The following is a 22,212-nucleotide window of genomic DNA, read 5'->3' as shown; positions in this document are numbered from 1 at the left end:
ACGGCTACTGCTGGGGAAGTGCTTCAAACCTACTATCTTATGTTATCTTGGATTTTAAAACACCAGTTATGTAACTGAAGAAATGCAAACTTTCACAATTTGGCTTCTCTTTTGTTTTTAATTTGATACTTTCAAAGCCATGCTAGTGATGTTGCTCTAGGGATGTCCATGTTGGTCCATCACTTTGCTCCAGACTGAACACAGTATTTACTGACTGGATTGAAACAATTTCTTGTACAGGCATTAATGGTCCTCAGAGAATATATTCTGCTGACTTTGGTGACTCTCTGCCTGTCCTCTAGTCCCCTTACGAGGTAGACATTTCTTTCAGTATTTTAGTTTATGAAGGAAAACATACAAAACTAATGACATTTCCATTAGCCTTGGTTGTACAGTTCTGTGCCATTAGCACTTAGCTCCAGGCAATAAGGTACCCCAAGGTGTCGGCATGCCAAAGTGTCCATCAGATGGTCCAACAGCATCTGAAACTGCCTAATGCTTAATTTTGGATGTGGGAATGGGGGTGTCTATGTTTTTCCGAAACGGCCATTTATGCCCACTGGATGCAGTGAGACTCAGGGTTGGATCTCCCTTAAGCTCTCAGTTTTCTTTCTTCACACAATTACTTCTGTCACTTTATATGTACAACTAAGTACACCACTATGAATGCATTTCATTAAAGACCAAAAAAGTGCCAAAAGTGTGTTTATATCCCAATTTGAAAGATTTTCACATTTTGCCCATCTCTATGACAGCAGGGTTTTGAGTGTGGCCATTTGACACAGCTGTAAATATTTTTACTTTCAGGTGTTATTGAATGACACTTGCACAAAGTAGTTCATTTTAAGCATACCCCTGCCTTTAGTACAGCCTGAGAGGGATTATCTCTAATTTAAATGGCTAATTTATCTAACAATAAATGTACACTTCTGCTATTGTGTTTGCCTGATTAATCTACTTGACACATTGCATAATAAGCAGTGCTATAAATAAAAGAGATTTCATTTTGATAAAGTTTTAGTGATATTTTGAAGAACTCTTGAGGGTAACTTGAAATATTTTTTAAGTATCTGTCCTTAAGTCAAAACCGAGAATTCTCTTTCTATACAAATGTTCACACACTGTATACAGACATGAACATGTGGGACAGCTGAGCCGACTGCTTAAACGCATGAAGAGATAAGATGTTGAAGGTGCATTTTTTATCCCTCCTGCAACTCTGTGCTCGCTGGAAGGCAGATACATGACCCAGCCGAAGCCGTGGGGGAGAAGAGAGGCAGAGAAGATGGCAGCCAGCCAAGGAAATGTAAGTCCTCACTGTTTTTTGGTCATGGTTGGCATCGCTACATGGAAGCTGGAGATAAGATGGGAGCCAGGATTTTTGCTTAAGACTTAAAGAGGGAGGGATTGAGGGAGAGATAGACTGAAGAGGCAGAGGTAAAGGGAAAGGGGAGGAGACAGAGGAAGATAAGGGACGAAAGAGAGATAGGAGGGAAAGAGAGAGCTGGCTTGAGCAGTGGGAAACAGCAAAACAAGCCGGGAGAGATACATTTAGGGGGAAAAGAAGATAAAGCAGAGGGATGAGACTGTTGGGAGGGAGAAAGAGGCTGAGTTTGAAAGAGTGAGGGAAAAAGCCGGACACACAGAGCATGTTTAAGCTGGCTGCTGCATTTGAAAACACATAGGGTTTTGGTAAAAGACGGGATTCTCATACACTCAGAGCTACTTTAAAAATAAAAAAAAACTTGAATCAAGTTTCACACAGTGTATCACATGTTATGATTTACCATTTTTATATTTCATTAGCAATTGGGAGAAAAAGGGTATGTATGATATTTTGTATTAGAATGTATGTATAGACTGACATGTATAAATATCTAATGTTCAAAATGACAGCTTATTTAACCCTTGTGTGTTGTTCAGGTCTGTGGGACCCGTTTTCAATGTTTGCTAAAAGAAAGATTATGCTATTTATTATTTCTTCTAATTCAAACTCATGGGTCGTGGCCCATTTTCTGTTAAGAACATAAACAATAACTCATTTTCAATGACTGCACACGGTACACCCCCCCACACATAACTATTACATATGAGGTGTAGTTTCTACAAAACTATTTTGTATTTCTGCACCTGCTATTCCCACACAAAGTAACATTATTAAAGAGTTAAATTGTTACATTTAAAGCTTTTTCACTTGTTCTTATTAAGTTCTAAGAAATAAGCACCAATAATGATCCAAAATCTTGTTTCTGTTTTTTCTACCTTTTTTATAATTGAAATTCCTTGTTTTCTGACAAAAAATAAAAATGATCGTATGATCATAAATGTGCTCTCACAAGGGGTAAATGACAGAAATGATGTATAGTATATATATTAGGTAATTTAGCTAAATTAAACATCTGTTTAGTATTTTTACATAAATTGTTATGGCTGTGTTGATTTCAAAGCCTAATAATGTGGTGGGTCTGCTAGACCCGGGAACGTTGGCTGTGTAACAAAAACTTGAACACCACACGAGTGTTAAATACAACCCTGCACCGTATTCCCTTGCAACTAATAATAAAACAGACATTAAAAAACTGATTGAGAAATTAGGAGAGAGTTGAGGAAAGGGTTGCATTGCTGAGTCATTCTCTTCAAGGAGCAACTGGGACAGAGAATTTCAATGAACATTAGATACAAGAGCTCACTGTGGACGCTCCCAGTGAGGCTCTCTGGGTAGGAAAGTTTACTTTGAATCATGCTCATTAAAAAATCACGTTGAAAGATTTCAAGCATTTATTAGAATTTCTTGCCCCGAAAATGTTTGCCCTGTTCTTAGAATAACAACATTTCACAGTGTGTTGGAGTGTTAAAACCTCGGTGGTGGTGGAAATAGTAAGAGGAGCGCCACTGTATTGAAGTTTAAACTGTGTTATCTCGTTGCCCTAGGAGAGTTCAGCCGGTATTAGTGAAAAGTGAGTGCTGTCTGCCACAGACAGAAACAAGAGAAAAGAGTTTGTTCCACCCTGTTATCATAGTTAATAGAGCAGCTCCAGGCTAAACATCGATGTGACAATGCAGATTAGAGTTTCAGCACTCCAGTTTTCAAGCTTTGCAGGAAAGTTTTTTCAAAACCCTGCATTAACTTTCCAGAGCCAAAAGCATAACATATGAACTTATTTTTTATTTAAGCAGGCTCCTGCATGGGAGTGAATAAAATGACTCTTTATAGCGTTGTTATCTCGGTGTGCCAAGTAACAGCGCTGCTGGTTGTTAAGGCATGCAGAGTGAAAAAAACGTATATTTTGCAATTCCTCTGACACTCATCAGAGCACCCTGAGTCTGTAGTATCTCTGCTGCCAACCTTTACTGACACTGTGACATGTGTTACAGTGTTGACAGGAAATGTCATTTGTTCCCATCTATCCTCTGTGGGGGACATCTCTAGCATGCCTGTATGAGCCACAGCAGGAACACTGCAGGGACTTAAATGTTTGGAGGAGACATGTTTTCTCCCAATATGATAGATTTAACATTAGCGATGTGTAATGGTGTGTTTTTCCGTGTTTTATTTTTTTTTCAATTTTTTTTTTTTATTTCTTTATTTATCTATGCTTATCTGTCTTTCTTTGTGTTATGTGTATACTTGCACAATGTAATTTTGCAGATGGGGTCATTCTCTATCTCATTGATGACAGCCATCCAAGGCAACACAAATCAAAACAATCTGTTAATGCAATCAAGTGCACTTATTGGAATTTACTGCTATCTGTCGCAGCTGATTTTAATCTAGTTTGTCAACAACAAATGACCCTACCGTCCTCATCTTGAGTGTTCAAATTAAATAGCTGAAGTAACAAGATGTAATCCTGTTCTTCTTCTTCTCACATGGCATGCATGCAGCATGGAAAAAATCACACAATTTCTACAAAAAGCAGAGCTCTAAATGTGTTGCTCACTGAGAAAATCATATCACCCAATTGAAACAGTTTTTATTTAGTTTGCTATTTATTACCTACTGCATTGTTGTCAGGTATTGCTGCTGGGATTTTTGTATGTCTGTATGGACAAGCAGAGATTGATGGTTAGATATGACCCTGAGGCAAGATGGAGCTTCACTTGCAAACCTCAATGTTGGGCTTGTCATCTCTTTCCCATCTCTCCATCCCCACCTGTCGAGCAATACTCCACCATGCTTATTGCTTTCATTTGTGCAACTGTTGGAAAAGAAGCACATCATGTATTGCACTCATTGCCATATCCAGTGGGATAAAATTGATATCAATGGAACACATCTAAGATGTGAGGAATCATAATTCACAATACATACAGATTTTCAAGTGTAGTTCAATTTCACAACATAATAGATGATTTAATTGATAATTGGCTATAACTGGCTATAAACACAATAATGACCTATCAACACTGCAAGCAAAGCAATGGTCTAATTAAGATGTTAACGTAATCCTCCATTCTGACAGCTCCCTATAATAATCCTGTGTATGTGAGTGCATATCTTGAGAGACAGCTGCAGGATTTGGAGATTTGTCAAAAGAACAGGAACACAAAAATGGCTTCTTCGTCTGCTGCTATCATATTCTTCCCAAAAATAATTGCATAATTACAATGACTGCAGAATCAAAGGCATTTTTAATTCCTGTTGTTTTCCAACAGAGCTGATTGACATTGTGTCTAACTTCTTTACTCTTGTTAAAATGCCAGCAGCGTGGCACAGCCATGTTTTGCAACATCTATAATGTAAAGCACATGACTCTGACATCTGGCCAAACCAATCATCTTGAACGCCTGCTCAGCATAATGCAATGTAATATAGCAGTACTGCAATGAACACATCAATGAAGCTTACAGTGCAAATGTTGAGACTGTGAAAGAGGTGTAGATTACTCAAGCTGAAGTTAGTTGTTGTTTTTCTGCCTCCTACTGTGTATTTATGGAAAACAGCACCACTATTTGTGTATCATTTGTATATTACAGTACCACTACAAATTATTTTCTGTACTCATTGGATCAAATTAGTGCTCTAATAAGAAATGTGAATGAAGTCGTGCATAGTGATAAACCAGCTGAGACTAGACTGTCACTAAACTCTGTTTTATTTTGGTTTTATGACCCACAGGCTCAACTGTTATCAACCCCATTTCCAGCACGCAGCACACAGCAGAAAATCTCCTTCACCCGCTCTAATAAATGACAGCAGCTGATAAATTAGCTGCAGTCAAACACCTACTGCAGCATCTGCACATCCAGATATTGGAGACTAAAACTGCGCTAACATTACATGCAATATTGGCCTTTCATTCAAACTGTGTTCAGAAAGACATGAGTTCAAATTAGTATGTTAATGTTGATGTTGTTTGTCAAAAGAAATCTTACCATAAGGTACACTTACTTTTTCCAATGTCAAGACTGAACTTTCACACATAGCCTAGTGCTAATGTGGCTTCATGTGTGCGATAGCCTAAAATTAGAATAATGTGCATATTTAAACCTGCAATGATATATTTTTTGGCCTCATTAGTGCCGTGGAAACAAAGTTTGAATATAATACTGACATATTATTACCTCTAAGATGATATGGGTAAACTTGTTGCTGATTACACATACAGCAGATACAGAGCCACATTAGCGTTCATTAGGAGTTCTGTGTGTGTGTGTGTGTGCGTGTGTGTGTGTGTGTGTGTGTGTGTGTGTGTGTGTGTGTGTGTGTATGTGTGTAAACATGATGAATGCAAGTCAAATATTGTTTGGTCTCCATTAACTTCACTAATATCTGTATAAGTGAATAACTTGACTAACAGAAGAAAATAGGAACAACCCAAGGTTTCTTTTCAGCACTGTAGCCAGACTGACAGATAGTCATAGCTCTATTGAGCCATCTATTCCTATAGCTCTGAGTGGTGACGACTTTATGAGCTTCTTTAATGATAAAATTATAACAATTAGATATACAATTCATCACCTTTTGCCCTCAATTTCTAACTGTTCTAAACGCAGTAGCACTAGAAAGAACGACAAGACCTGACATATACTTAGACTGCTTGCGTCCTATAGACCTTCAACAATTAAGGTCAAAAGTCTCTTCAGCCAAGCCATCTACCTGTCTCTTAGACACCATTCCAACGACGCTACTTAAAGAAGCCTTAGTTATGGTTTACACTCCATTACTAGATAAGATCAATATGTCTCTATTAACAGGTTATGTACCACGGTCATTTAAAGTAGCTGTGATAAAACCTCTCCTGAAAAAACACTCCCTCAACCCTGAGGCCTTAACAAACTATAGACCTATATCTAACCTTCCCTTTCTCTTGAAGACCCTTGAGAAGATAGTTGCTAATCAGTCAAATGTGATTTCCTCCATAGCAATAGTTTATTTGAGGACTTTCAGTCAGGAGTTAGAAAGCATCATAGCACACTGCTACAGACAAAGGACTTGTCTCTGTACTTGTTTTACTAGATCTTAGTGCTGCTTTCGACTCCATTGATCATACCATCCTGTTACAGAGACTGGAACATTTAGTTGGCATTGAAGGAATCACACTGAGTTGATTTAAGTCATACTTATCCGATCAATCTCAATTTGGTTAATGTAACCCTCTAGCATGATTATTTTCTAAACATGGTAAAAAGTCTTGATGTGTTTTTTATTCCTCCGGATGCTTAAATAATGTAATTGTAGAAAAAAATTTAAAAGTAAATTGAGGGGGGGTATTTGGTAATTTGTTGCCATATGGCAACACCGCGCATTCGTGGAAAGTGCCAAAAAATCCAATATTTCTTAAAAACATCTTTTTATTGAAATAATTACTAAACAAATCAACTTATATATCAACATGTATAGCCCAATGTGTTTACAGTCAAATTAGTTTAGTTTTAATTGTAGTTTTTGATAATTATTAATAATAACACTGTAAATAGTCTGTCATACACACCTGAAAGAAGACACACGGATACAATGTACTTGATTAGGGGCAAAATAGTAAAACACACCTGACTAAACTTACAATTACTGAACTATATGGCCACTGAAAACATTTTCTGATTCATATCTTCCTTTAGGAACTCTCTATTTAGACTAGAAGGGTATATTGACTATAAATGTCTGGACAACACATAATTTGAGTGCGCCAACATATTCCTTTGGAATAACTCATTTTTATTGTTGAGCAATTCATTTACATTAGTGTGTAATTAATAATTTAGATAATATATTATTACAAAATGGCTGGAATAACATAATATAATACATTTCATGTTTTTCTTTCAAAAATTATAAATAACTGCAACATAGTGGTAGAGGCCTAAAGTTAGAGTAATTCAATTGAGCCATTAGGCAAAATGTCCACATTTCACGTCAATATTGCATAATGTTGCCATATGGCAACAAATTAATTTTAGCCTTTACAGAAAAAATACAAATTTTAACTGGTTTAAATGGTGAAAAATTAAAGTTTACTTATTCCAGATAACAGTTGAATTTTTTATTTTCAAGAAATGCTTCTAAAATTGAGAAAAACACTACTTTTTGGCTGATCCTGGAGCTTGTCTTTAGTGTGGCACATGTCCGAAAAGGGGGGGGGGGACAGGATTCTATGGGTATGTGAAGTCATCAAATGAGTACAACTTCAAAAAAAAGACCTATTTACCCAATTAAACAAAAAACAATGCATTGTTACATTGATTATTGTATGAAAACAACAACTACGAAAAGACATAATTTGTGCCATCTGTCAACAACATGCAGAGAGGTGATAAATCCTCCAAGTACGCCAAAGTCAGCCATGGCGTTCTACAAGGCTCAGTGCTTGGACCAATTCTTTTCTCCTTGTATATACTTCCTCTCGGCAATATTATTAGGAAACACTCAATTAACTTTAATTGTTATGCCGATGACACCCAATTATATCTATCAATCAAACCAGACGAAACCAGTCAGTTACCTAAACTTCAAGCATGCATAAATGAAAAACTAATCCTGGATGACGTACAATTTTCTGATGTTAAACTCAGACAAAACTGAAGTTATTGTGCTGGGCTCTAAACATCATTATCTAGGGATATAGCTACTTTGGATGGTATTGCCCTGGCCTCCAGCACTATGGTCACAATCTGGGAGTTATTTTTGATCAGGATATATCCTTTAATACCAGTCTAAAACAAACCTCAAGAACAGCCTTTTTTCATCTTTGTAACATTGCCAAAATTAGGAACATCCTGTCTCAAAACAAGGCTGAAAAAATAGTCCATGCATTTGTTATTTCCAGGCCGGACTACTGTAATTCTTTATTAGCAGGAAGCTCAAATAAGTCCCTTAAGACTCTCCAGCTGAATGCTGCAGCGCGTGTTCTGACAAGAACTAAGAAAAGAGATCACAATTCTCCTGTATTAGCTTCTCTGCATTGGCTTCCTGTAAAATCCATGATTGAATTTAAAATCCTTCTCCTGACCTAGAAAGCTCTAAATGGTCAAGCACTATCTTATCTTGAAGAGCTCTTAGTTCCTTAATGTCCCACTAGAGCAGTGGTTCCCAAACTTTTTCAACTCAAGACCCAAAAGAGAAATTTGGTGTCTCCCTGGGACCCAAATTTAGAAAAATACACCATGAATCATTGTAACATCTACACTTTTAAACTGTGGACAAAAGACGTAAAAAAACATGAATTTAAATGTATATGAAGTATATTTATTCCATTATAAAAGTAAACGAAAACAAAAAAGGTCTCTATTCTCCTTTCTGTGTCTCACCCCTTTCTCAACTCATTGTCTTATCCCCTCTTAGGATAAGAGAAGAGAGAGAGAAAAAACCCCACAGCATCTGAGCTGAACAGACCAGTGGAGCAAAAAAGAACGTTCATTCACATAAGATTGATATGAATTTTACTGACCCAATAAAACGGTTTTGCAACCCATTTTGGGTCCCGACCCTAAATTTGGGAAACATTGCACTAGAGCACTGCACTCCCATAATGCAGAGTTACTTGTGGTTCCTAGAGTCTCTAAAAGTAGAATGGGAGCCAGAGCCTTCAGGTAAAAGGCTCCTCTCCTGTGGACTCAGCTTCTGGTCTGGGTTCGGGAGGCAGACATTGTCACCACATTTAAGAGTAAACTTAAAACTCCCCTCTTTGATAAAGCTTATAGTTAGGGAGTGAGGAGTCGCCGCGTTCGCCTAGACCGGCGGGGGAGGATGTTTAGCTGCAGACATAGCACCCCTCCTCCCTTTACCCTGTCTCTCTTAGCTATGCTGTAATAGTTTTAGACTGCCGGAGGACTTCCTATGACACACTGAGCTCCTCTCTTCTTTATCTTTCCATTTGTGTGCATCCATGTCCCAGAAATGCTTGTTACCAACCTAGCTCTAGGGAGTCATTTCCCGGCGTTCTTATGTTCTTTTCCCCCCAGCATGTGTCCTTCAATCAGGGAGGCTCCAAAATCATGGTTGCAGCTGTCGACGTGGTCCTGCTACACGTCCTGTGATGCCCTGATACATCCTGCTGCGCTCGGCGGTGCCCTGCTATGCTCTGCTACTCTCGGCTGTGCCTTGTAATGCCGTGCAGTGCCCTGCTATGCCATGAACTACTACAAACTACTATTATTAGTCGCTGTTCCATTATATTTTACCGTGACTGTTATTGCCACTCTTCATTTCAACCCCAACCGGCCGTCAGACGCCGCCTACCAAGAGCCTGGGTCTGTCCGAAGTTTCTTCCTAAAAGGGAGTTTTTTCTCGCCACTGTTGCACTGTTGCTTGCTCTGGAGGGAAATATTAGAACTGTTTGCTCCTTGTAAATTATAGTGTGGTCTAGACCTACTCAATCTGTGAAGTGTCTCAAGATACCTCGTTATGAATTGATACTATAAATAAAATTGAATTGAATCAACTACTGAGGGAAATACCGTTCTCTGTAGGGTAAACAAGCTCAATTGTGTTCATCAGCTAGTTACTAACTTTGTCTGTCTGCTGTTTGGTGCTATATTGATTTAAAGCTGCTTCAATGTTGTCACTTCAGACCTCCCTGGCAGAGAGAGGAGGGAGCACCCCGCAGCTGGTGCCAGGATCACTGACTCTCTGACTGCTGGCGTGGATTGAACAGCGTGGTGTGGGAGTAGATCTCCCCAGTGACTGGGGTCTCTCTGTCTCTACTTTTCTTTCTCTCACTCGTCTCAGCTGCGTAATGAGCACTGCTGGCTGAGAGAGCAGAGGACAGAGAAAGAGCGACAGAGAGTCAATGTGATTGTGTGTGTGCATGTGTATCTGTGCGCGACTGTTGATTGCTTGAATATAAATGGGATGTGCTCATTCACCTAAATCAAGGCCACATGCTTGGGCCCAGAGTAAAGTGTTCTGAGCGCATTGAAGTGTTGTACTGTATCTGCCACTTAACTCAGGAAATAATGCCGGGCACTTTCCCTGCCTTGCATGAAATACTCAGGGTAACCGTCAAATAGTCTGTTGTTATAAACTGACAACATGACTGACCTGATTCTCAATCATGTTTTTTTTCATAATTGAAAAAATAGTCACATTTGGTATCTTTTCCTTTATCTTATGTATCTTTTACAATTTGGCCATTTCCTTTTTCATGACTTTGCTTTTAAATGCTCATGGAAGAAACCTCAATGACAGATGATGTCTTGTTCAGCTGCAGTGCATTTCTTCAAGGATGAGGGATATTTAGTGTGTTAGTGTCAACAAATTCCATGAAAATACCAAAACCAACAATGAACAACAACAAGTTTTGTGTGTGAATCCAAAACCTGATACAGTTTTTTCCTTTGCGCTACTAGTACTCCATTGTGGTCTAAAACCCACATAACGCATAAATGAACCACACTGTTGACATGTTCCTTCATTAAGATGAACATAGATGCTGCAGTTTATGTGAGTTAATCCTACCTACACCCAAATACTCACTAGCATGTGTAGTCATCCTGAAATTCCAATCTATTCCGGAAGAGGATTGTTTACTAAAAACTACAATTTGTTTTAAGAAATAACAGCCTTTTTTCAGTGTGAAGATATATCAGCTTGGGGCTATGTGCCACAAACAGGTTAGAGAAGTCAAAGGGTCTTAAATCCCTGTGAGTTAAAATGTTTGCATCTGCCCTAAACACTCCCGTTTCAACAGTGTTTTCTACGAGTGTCATAACTAGCTGGGCTTCTATGATTGGTCGTCTGCTCTAGGCAGGCAAGACTGGAGTGTTTTTAAAGCTACTACGGTGTTAACATGGTCCCATGTAGCTACAAGCTTGGCAGTGAAAGATAATTATTAAAAATAATTTGGGTCACATCATTCCTGAAACATTTCCAGTTATTTAGTATTTTATCTTTATTGGTGATTTGTCATGGTACAAAGTCCTGCTATATATTCGGTTGCAGTCAGTCTCCAGCTGTAACAAGTGCAACAACAGCGGAGATTGCAGGAGACTCAGAGATACGGAAACCTGCTGACCAATCCCAGCAGACTGGGCTTTCCCGGCAGGGGAAAGACACTTCAACAGAGCATCTCAGACAGAGAGTGAATACAAAAGCAGCAGTCATGGGCAGTAGGAGATAATCATAGTGTTTACATTGAAGCATGTAAAGATGTTATAGTACAAATACAAAATACAAGTATGAACCTGAAGATGTTATGTAATTGGTCACCTTTAAGACCTTAAGCAAAATAGCTTTTCTTTTTCAATTGGCATTCGATGCCAAGTGTTGCCTCAATTGAGTCTTTTAATAAAGTCAAAGATTTCTAACACAAATTACAAGGTTTCTACTGAGCAAATTGATCGCTTCATGTCTGGGAAATTGCCAGCAATTATCAAGAGGACAAAAAAAGGACCAGGAAACATCTCGTGAAACTAAATCATGAGCAATGATTTACAATAATATACTAACAAAGTTGTTACCCATAGCATAACTGTGTCAAACTAAAACGGCTTCTATAAACAGCGAAGGGTAAGGTGACTTTGATTAATACATCCAAACATGCTTTGTCAACAACATGCAAGATGGGTACAAAGTGGCGACAAAATGATAAAAGATAAAATCTCCACCACACTACCATTTTTCTTACGGATAAAAAAAATGGATTTTTTTTCTCATGTCATTTTACTAAAGATATCCGGAATAAATCATGCCACAAATCTTACAAGCTGCACTACAGTTTTTGCATATCTCAGCACATTTCAGCTTTTCATGGTTAAATATTAGACTCTGTATGCATGATACCGACACACAACAGAGAGAAATATAAATCAGTCATACCCGTCTGTATTCACTCTTTCACGGCTTTTTGGCACTGAATACCACTGAGAATGATAATGTGCGTATTTTATCTGACCTTGCATTACATCAGCTGAAGTTATATATTCCAAACAAACTGACCCAATCAATGTCACGATGGCTATCAGCATTTCATTGGTAAATATGTCTGGCTGTATTTCATATCCTCCAGCCACATATTTTATTCATTCATGTACTTATTTGTGAATTTATTTGGCCATTTATTATGGATTGATTTAGGTTCTCTGAAATTCTCTGGCTGTTTAAAGCGACAGAAATCTGGTGATGATTGGACACATTATCTGGTCCCCGGGCCTATAAGGCAAATAGACACTCCTCATTGAAATACATATGATAACTGAGGTAGACTGATGCTTATTCTGCATTGTAAATTAGACTTTTGTAAAATGTAATACAGATATTGTAATGTAGAAGTCAATTACCAATTTGTTGAATCCTAAACTTATTTTAGAGCCTGGATCTAGACCTCTGAATTGCTGCTCATACGGTACCTCAAATTTATTTAGTTATCTTTATTTCGAACAAAAGCATTGAAATAAAAAAGACAATAAGTGTGAAGCAGCACACCAAAAGGAAAAACAATATCTATGAATTGTTACAAATAATGTTCAATCTGTCCAAAAAGGAGTGGGATGAAGCCAAAGCTTGTTTTTTTCCCACCTCTAATTCAACTTTAAATAGTTCTTGTGTGTATAATAGTTATATGTTACATATTTTGTATAGCAAGTTAACAAATATACACAAAAAACATATATCATTTTAAACACATACCATACTTTTTTTGCATTTTGAAATATGTCAGGAGTCGTTCCCTCTGACAACTGTTTTCCAAAACACCAATGAGTAGGCAGAAGTGCTGACACTGAGACACTGAGCTGCACCACATTTCCCCAGCATTGTCTTCTACAAAACGTTGCCAAACGGAATATTTTTGAAAGATTCAGTTTCATAAATATTCTGCACACAGTGGCTTTAATGTAAACAATTTGCATGACACATTTCTGCCTCCTAGGCGTATTGACCAAAAAGCAGCATCAGTGTATTAAACTGAAGTCTGGTAACTACACAGAACAACTGACTATATCAGACAATGAGGTTAAGATAATGGCTTTAAAGGTGAAGTAATTATTTGCCCTTGCACTTATTTTCCACTGAAATCTGCCCTAACAAAATCACATCATTTATCACAAGCCATTTGTCTCGGACAAAGTTGGCCCAAACACACAAAAAGAAAAAGTTTGCTGCTGGTCCGGAGGGCTCGCTCCGATCATGATCAAAATTGCTCAGTGGGCAGATGAGTGCTCATTGTATCTGTCTTCTTTGCCATGCATTTCTTGATGAACATTTGTTCGGTCCCTGAAGTATTTTAATTTGCATACAGTGACTTGTATTATTCATGGGAAAATATTTTAGAAAAGGCTTTTAAACATATTTTGTATTCAACAGAATATCAAAGCTTCAAACTGATTCATGGAAATTTGAGCTTGATGTCAAAACAAGCTGTTTGTTTTCTCTTATATATTAATGGAAAAACTTACCATATTCTCTATTCTCAAAAACAACTTCACCAATACAGATAATGCATTTGAATATCCCTGTCTCGTCCCTTAATATGATACTTTGAATGTATTAAGGATGGATCCACAGAGAGAGATTCATAATTACTCAGCCATTTCACTCTTGTAAAACAATACCACAATACTGCAATTCATTTTTTACAATAAGAAGGTGTCATATAACTCCCTGGAACATAATGAATCTGATGCAATTTCTAGCATCCATCACTAAAAGATGTACTGCTAAGCAACCCTCTGCTAGTTTATTTCCTGTCTAATTTAAGAGTTCTTGCATACTAATCACAGAACAGTAAGGAATGATAAGACAAAGCCTTTAAATACTGCCTTTACAATGGTCTTAAAGCAGGGAAAGTGACACTCTGAATTGATGTTCTGTCTTTCATTGCTCTTTGCTTCTTGGGCTGGTGCAACATTTTCTAAAGGACAGAGAGAGGAGGAGTGAGCGCTGACCTATGCTGTAGGCCAGCTGCTTGTAAATAGACACACTGTTGTTGTCCTTCAAAAGAGAGTCAGAAGGGAGACTTCTCACCAGTGTAATTTATCGCTGTTCTCTGATTTACAAAGTGTTGCTCGCAGTGGCACCTTTATCTCTACCTTGTCTTGCTAAATGAATTCTAAATGGCACACTGCCCAGTTATTTGTCAGTGCATTTCTTATTGATGCTGATAACCACAACCCCCCTTTAAACAAATATAAATCCATGGAAAACAATCGCTGAGCAAGATGCTGCGTAACCTTTTGAAATATCACACTGGCCATCAGTTTCGGTAGCAGATCATTTCCCCCCCTACGGATGGAACATGAAAGTGCATAAGTCATCTTAGAAAATACTCGGCCATCTCTTTTTGTAATGTCAGTAAGTCGGAATAAGACAGGATAAGTATGCCAGTATTATTAGACTGCGTGAACTGCTTGGGGGTCCAATGACAAGTTCCGCAGCTGTAGTAATAAAAGTAATACATTTCACCCGCCACCTCCATATGACACACGTAGGCTGATGTGACGGCAGAACATTTGAAACAATGCTGTGGAAAAGCACATTAAATAAAGAGGCCTTGAAAAAAGGAAAAAAAGATAGATGAAGGAATGACAACATTTTCATACACACTGTTGAGTACAGTTACTGTATATGGGGTTGGTAGGGAGCTGACCTGCCTGCATGTCTGTAATTGTCTGTTGGTTTACGGAGGGTGTAATAAACTCTGGCGGTTGGTGCATACATAAACAAACATGTTAAACTGATATGAAATAAAGAATAAATACAGAAACAAATATATACAGAATAGTTGTTAAACATTAGAAAAAAGAGGCTGAATGGGTTAGTGCATTGAACATCAAACAGACAAATTGTAACAAAAAAAACTGGAAAAACCACTGAAGGTTGACAATCTTGGTCTGAAGTGAAATAGCTCAACATGAATTATAGATTATATAGTAAAATTTGGTACAGGTATCTATGGTTCCCATGAGGATCTTAATAACTTTGGGGATCCTGTGACGTTTCAGCTTGAACAAATTCTCTCACGTTCAGTGAAATATTTCAACATCTACTAGAAAGACTGCCAAAATTTGGTACAAATGTTGTTGGTTAGATGATGTATCCTAAGTACTTTGGTAAGCCCCTGATTTCTTCTGAAGGATAGTTAAACCAGGCGTTGCAAGAACACGGCAAGAAGAATCATTAAAGAACTAAACCACCCGGCTAACTCCTTTTTTTGCTTGTTAAGGTTTGGAAGAAGGTGCTGGATATAACAGACCAGCACTAAGAGGCTCAGGAGGACCTTCTACTCTGAAGCCACTAGGATCCTAAATGAAGAAACTGCCGAAGACTGCCCACTCCGTGATCACACAAGTATTATTATATTAAATAGTTTTCATCCGTAATGGATCATTGTTGTTAAAATCAGCATGTTCAGCCTCTGAGAAACTGTGAAATAATATAGAATAAAAGTCTTATTTGTCGCAGATCTTACATGTATTAGTGCCTTTTGTTGAAGATCCATCCTCAAGAAAGACAATAAGCTGGACTTTTCTTTAACAGCTGTAGGATTATATTACAAGTGCACCAGGGTCAGCTCACCCCAAAGAATCACAAATATATACTGGTATATTATAAACACAGGGGGGATAAAGCAGCTCAAGCCTTTTAGAAGAGGACCTTATTTACAGGCGGACACAGATGACACAGCCGCACTTGGAGAGCAGAGGCTGGGAGACAGGTTTGCAGATAATTGTCTGAAGGGCAGATGCCGTGACATGTGTTGTTGGTGGTGTGCCACTCTTTAAGCCACCGGTCTGAAACGTCATTCTCTTTCTCGGTGGTTGCATCATACAGTATCCTAGAGATGGCAGCGCGTGATCAAACACAACAACATCAATGGTGCAATCACCCAAAGCCAGGACTGCCTTCATATGTTAAATACAGAAGCTGCAAATTCTTATATAAGCGTCAATTCTTTTCTGTCTCCTCCCATCTTCTCATTCACTCATTCATCAGTATCAAAGAATTAGGATTCTGTCTATTTAAATATGTATAAGAGACCAAAAACGGCTCAGACTGATTTATTGGACCACACTGAAACAGATACAATTAGATGTAATTAAATCTTGCAAAGCCTATGCTGTTTGCCAATTGCTCATTGGGATATGATTCTATTTGCCGAGGGGCTTTGGTAATGTTGCAAACTCTCAGTCAAACAAAAGAAAGGCATAATCCCCCTCTTCTTATATTGTGGGCCATTCGTCTGAATTCCATCTGCGGCTTAAACAGATTTCATTTACAGCAAAACCAAATGGCAGGAACAAATTGACAGCAGAGCAGAGGTGATAAATTATTCAGCAACTTCTTTATAGGCGTTTACCAGTTTTTTCAAGAAACCCCCAGTCTCCTTGAATTGAGCTCTAGCCTTATTAGCGTTAGTGTTGAGTTTCATAAAGTTCTGGAATTCATTCCCCTCCCACGAGACTACACCTTGACCTTGTCTAATGTGCAAAAAAAAAACAGAGCTGACTCCCAGCAATTTTGCCACAGGGTGTTTGGACATTCATGTATCCATCTCCAGAGGAGATGCTGAGATGCCGTTTTTTTTTGTAGAAATAAATTCATGCCGGACACAGACAGGGAACTGCTGGTGCTCATTCTAATCCAAAGCAACTAAAAAGAGAGTAAACAAGCTGGAAGAAAAAGCCCAATGAGACAAGGGCTACTTTCAACAACCCCACTCCAAACGCAACAGGCACCAAAGCCAAAACCAAAAGGCTGAACTGAGAGGTTCAAAGCTGTTTTGAGGTCTCCTTGGGTCAGGTTTTCCTCTGAAAGTGTGGCTTTTTGCCTCAATAAATCTAATCTTTTCTCGACAGCTATTTTGAAGCAAAGCAGTGATTTCGAAGCAGGGGTAGCTGTACCACAGCGGCACTTCTGCAGTTCCCAGAGGGAAGCTTGTACACATTTTAAAGGTAGCTCAACTAATTTGTCACTACTAGTTTGTAATTAATGATTGAAATAGTTAGCTAAAACTAATGGATATATGCAGGGGTGCATATACATTTTTCAGTGAGTTACTCTGGTGAGTACCAGCAGATGGTGTCTGGCTCTCACCCCATATGTAGCATGGTCTTAATAAGTGCAGTCTTCCTCACTGTCCTCCACTGTGTTGCCCTCACTGTCCTCTGCTTCAGCTTCATGCATGGTAGATGATGAAGCTGCTGCAGATGCACCTCCCTGTCCTTGGTTGCTGTCCTCCCTGTCCGTGATTAGCTGTCTCCATCCACAGGTCAACAGCTTGCTTTGGGTCAAATGTCTCTGTGGTCTGCTTTGACAGGTGAATGTGCGTCAGGGCCGAAAGACTAGCATGTGACAGACGATATCTGTACTTGTTTTTTGTTATGTTGAAATGTGAGAATCCGCTATCACAAGCTGCATTGCTTAGAGGTAGTGTAAGAGACAGCTTAACCACCTTGTTGGTGTTGGAGTAAGCATCTGGGTTACTTGTACTCACTGTTTGGACCAAGTCCTATACAAAAGAGGCTCCCAGGCATTTTTCTGCCTGCATCCATTCTGTCACAGTGGTGTCTTTGTTATGTTGCAAGGTGGCCTCATATTTCTTGAGAATGCTGCAAACTGTTGTGTTTCCAAAACTGTGGAGGTCTTGCATTTCCTGAGGCAAATTTGCCAAACATCAAATACTAAGAAATGATCACATGACTTGAGGAGTCATATCGGATTTCAAACTCTTCAATTAACCCAATGGGTAAGTTTGGCTTGTCTCTGTCAGCATTAGCATTAGAAACAGTGCGTGCCCTGTGGCCTTCACCATCAAGCAGAAGTGTGAACTGTCTAATGGCCACCATGAGTTCATCCTTACATTCTCCAATGATCAGCATTTCCTTGTGAAACCTAATGAATGTGGTCTGAACACGTTTGACAGAAAGCACTTAAAATGTTCTGTGCGGAGTGCAGATGCGCTGCAAGTCACTGTTATCAATCATAGCCAGTTGCATTTTAATGGCTGGCAATAGTCTTGATATATTTAACAACGTTTCATGACTACATGGAAACCATATTATATCATGAAACTTACCCAGTTTCACAAAGGTGATCTCATTTTCTGTAGCAGTTTTTTTTTGCTCCACCTTTTTGTAGATAAAACTGCGATCAGCTGATTTTGCGCAGTTCTCCAGTGTGTGTGCGGTGCAAAGAATGCGTACAAGGGAGTCTCCATGACCTTGCGGCCAACACCGTTGTAGATACCAACGTTGACAGCTGCTCCGTCTTTTATGAGCCGCGCAGTTCGGTCAGCACCCAATTCAATAAGTTCAATAAATTGCACCACTTTTCAGTGCGCTCTTCGTTAGCTTCAAGCCACTTCACATCTTGAAGCCACTTTTCCGAAAAGTTTTTTTTCAGTTGGTGTTTTTTTGTAAGTGGCAAAACGCCAAAGAAGATGAGTAATGTCTGTTGCTTTTTCGACATTTCTGACAGTAGTTGACAAACAACATGTCATATGTAAGGTTAGATGAAAAGTCCGGTGAAGTCTGCAGAGGCACGTAGTGAGTGACATTACGCATTCCTGTTTTTTTGTTGTGCGTGCGTACCTGCGGAACAGTTAACCCTTGTGTTTTCTTCCCGTCAATCATGAAAAAATGTTGTCGCTTTTTCTGACATTTTTTTCACTTTTTCAATGTTGTGGGTGCTTTTATGATGTTTTTCCAAAGTTATTTGATATTTCTGATGTTGAAATTTTCTGCTTATTTCGAAGGCCCATTTTTTGTGATGAAAAAACTGAAAACGGGTCAAATTTAAGCCGAGGACAACATGAGGGTTAAATGCACGCCTGGACATATGGTTGAAATTGGTAGCTAAAATTATTGAAAGAAATGGTGAAAAAGGTTAACATAATGGAAAATGGTGGATCCATATCCAGCTTCTGGCACTTCTGGTGGTAGTACAAATTTGCAACAACAATGCCCTTTGACAGTTTTCAGTATGAAAAGATTGTTGGCCCAATATGTACTTTTATAATTAACATTGTTAAACAGCTAGTTTAAAATCATTCATATGAACACGTCATCCGTGCATCACATGAAACATACTGGAAATCACTGCTGTAAGGGTTAAGGTTGGGTAGGTGACACTCTTGCCTCTGACTCCCTTGAGACTTGATGTGATGGTGCTCTAAATCTAATCTGTCACTACAAGAATATTTGTGACTATCTGAATGGGTTTTTAACCTCTGGCCTTGAAGATGAGCATTTATTCTAAACAAGCCCTCCAAGCTGTCCTCTCTGGCACTCACAGAAACTGCCACCACTAATCAGGATACAAGCACTGTGTGGATGGGCTCACTTCCTGCTGTGCCTGTTGATGCAGACAAAATGTAAAAATATGATATAGAGACACAGTTACTATGTAAACTTCCTTGACTGGCTGCGCATGCTGTCCCTGTGAGCACATATATGCTTCTTTGTTGTCACGTGAAGAGAAACTTTCTGTTTATCAGTTGTTATGAGGAGTAAAACCGAGGCAACACCGCAGACTCCCCATTTTTAAGACATTTCTGCTAATTATGCGGCTATCCCCCAGGCCATATTCCATCAAATTGGCTCATTGAAATGCAAGCAAATTCAAGACTTATTTCTCTTGATTTGCAAAAATGCAATACTTATTGCATGAATAGAGGAGTATATTTACCCTATTACCCTTAAAAGTATTTACTTGCATTCACACCTAGCTCTTTTTGAAAACTGTCCCAGAATAGTGCTTAGAGTTGTTTAGAGTGCTGGACTAATTGTTGATGGCAATTTTGTGGGAGGCGATTAAAGCAAGGCCGGACACAAATTAAAGTTAGGGTCTATTGTTGATTGCATTTTGACTTCTAACAAGGCCCAGGCTTTCAGATACCCAGGCATTTTCATGAAGTCGGTTTTTGAACAGAATGGGAATGGAGGAGCAAGTCTTTAATACTCAACCCACAAAATGGACTGGAGAGGAGCTGAATGTTTAAGAATTGTCCCTTGGCCCCCCCAGACCAAATATCTTTCTGCAATGCCTTGTAATTAAGAAACACTGATTGCTGTTTTAATGACTTCCTTCCGGTGCTGAATATATGGCAGTGAGTTTTGGCAGCACTATGTGTGTGTGTGTGTGGGGGGGGGGTCTTGAGTATTAAAAGACCATAGTGAAAGGCTCTAAAGTCAGGGTGTCATTCAACCCTTAACAGACCGGACCCCTTTAATTCCCATCATCCACACCTATGATTTCTCTCTCTCTTCTCTCGCTCTCTCTCTCTCTCTCACACAACACACACACACACACACACACACCCACACAACACACCACACACACAAACACACAAACCACCCACAAACACACAAACACCACACACACACACACACACACACAAACGCAGGCACGCACACTCACTTATTCACTCAATCTTTTGCACAGTGGTCCACAGATACATGGTGAGAATACATTTCTGCAACATGCCTATCTCTACTTTTATGTTACATAACTTGTGTAAAACCTAAGAACTTGAAAAACAAACTCACCTACTAGGACAACCTTAGGGTGCTGAGTGCTGAGTGCAGCTTTTAGATGCAGTCATAATTGCTGTAAGACTGGCAACAATAGTGTTAAGCCAGAAACTCACAGAGGTGGGCCACATTCAGTGCTTTGCTTCATGCGGTAGCTTTCTTGTTTCTTAGTTAGAATTTTGGGGCAATTTGTAGTGATTTAAAAAATTCACAGCAAAAATTCACAATATGTTATCTGTATAATTAAGTCACTTTGTTAAAAATTCCCAGTGCTGAGGAGAGCTTTCCTGGAAAAAAAATCTGTGCAACCAGAAATGAGGATTTTTTTGTTTTTTTGCAGCACTATGTACTAGCATAAATAGTGATACCAGTAACGGACAGAAGAAAGGACTAATTAAATGCCATACTTTAAATTCCTGAACAACATATTACACTATTTGCTAAGTGAGAAGAAACATCAGAAACATTACTGTTTCACACCACAGTTGTTGCCAAAGTCAAGAAAAAGTAGTACCTTGTGGTTTACTAGTTCAAACATGATCTGTTTAACATTATATGTACACACTCAGTGTTGTCTCAAATTGACAGTCACACATCGGAGATTACTACTCTCATTGACATTGCACTGAGGGGAAAGCAGCAGAGAAAGATGCGTTTTACAACTGAAAATAAGTGGCACTGCCCTTTAATTTAGCCATTTCTTTACTTATCCGTGCACACTGGAAAATATGGTTTGAAAAGGGGTGTTGAATTAATTTGCTGATGGCATAAAGCATTCAGATGTTACCAGGTTGTATGACAATAAAATATGCTGCATAATCTAAATGAATAAATATTTATATAGATTGTGAAATGTCATTTTCACTTGTTGCTTGCATATATTAGTTAAACCTGCAAGAATATTTAAATCATGGTAGTTGGCTCTAAGCAATATTTTACACTATTGTAAGTGCACACACATTTTGCTTTTATTTCACATTCATTCCACATTTGGAACAAAGATGAATTTATTATTAATGCCCCCATGTTAAATTATATAAACACTTTCAGAGAGTCAGTTTGAAGACTTAATGGAGCTTTGAATAGCTACTTCGTTTCTCTCACACAGCTTGTGACACAGAGGTGGAACATTGTGCCTCTTTTGTTCTGCATCTAAGCTGTCACCAGGCTCAAACCTCTGAGAAGTAGCGGGAGGTTTGTACCATACTGCAGAGAGCCGCGGCAACAATTCTGTGACAGGTTGTGTTTCTCCCTGTTTGGTACATTACATTAGTCTTGATGAGCGAGGGAGTAGGGAGGCGCCGG

This window comes from Etheostoma spectabile, chromosome 5, assembly GCF_008692095.1.
Source record: "Etheostoma spectabile isolate EspeVRDwgs_2016 chromosome 5, UIUC_Espe_1.0, whole genome shotgun sequence".
In the NCBI taxonomy this organism is placed as follows: domain Eukaryota; kingdom Metazoa; phylum Chordata; class Actinopteri; order Perciformes; family Percidae; genus Etheostoma; species Etheostoma spectabile.
Note: the sequence above shows the minus strand (reverse complement) of the source record.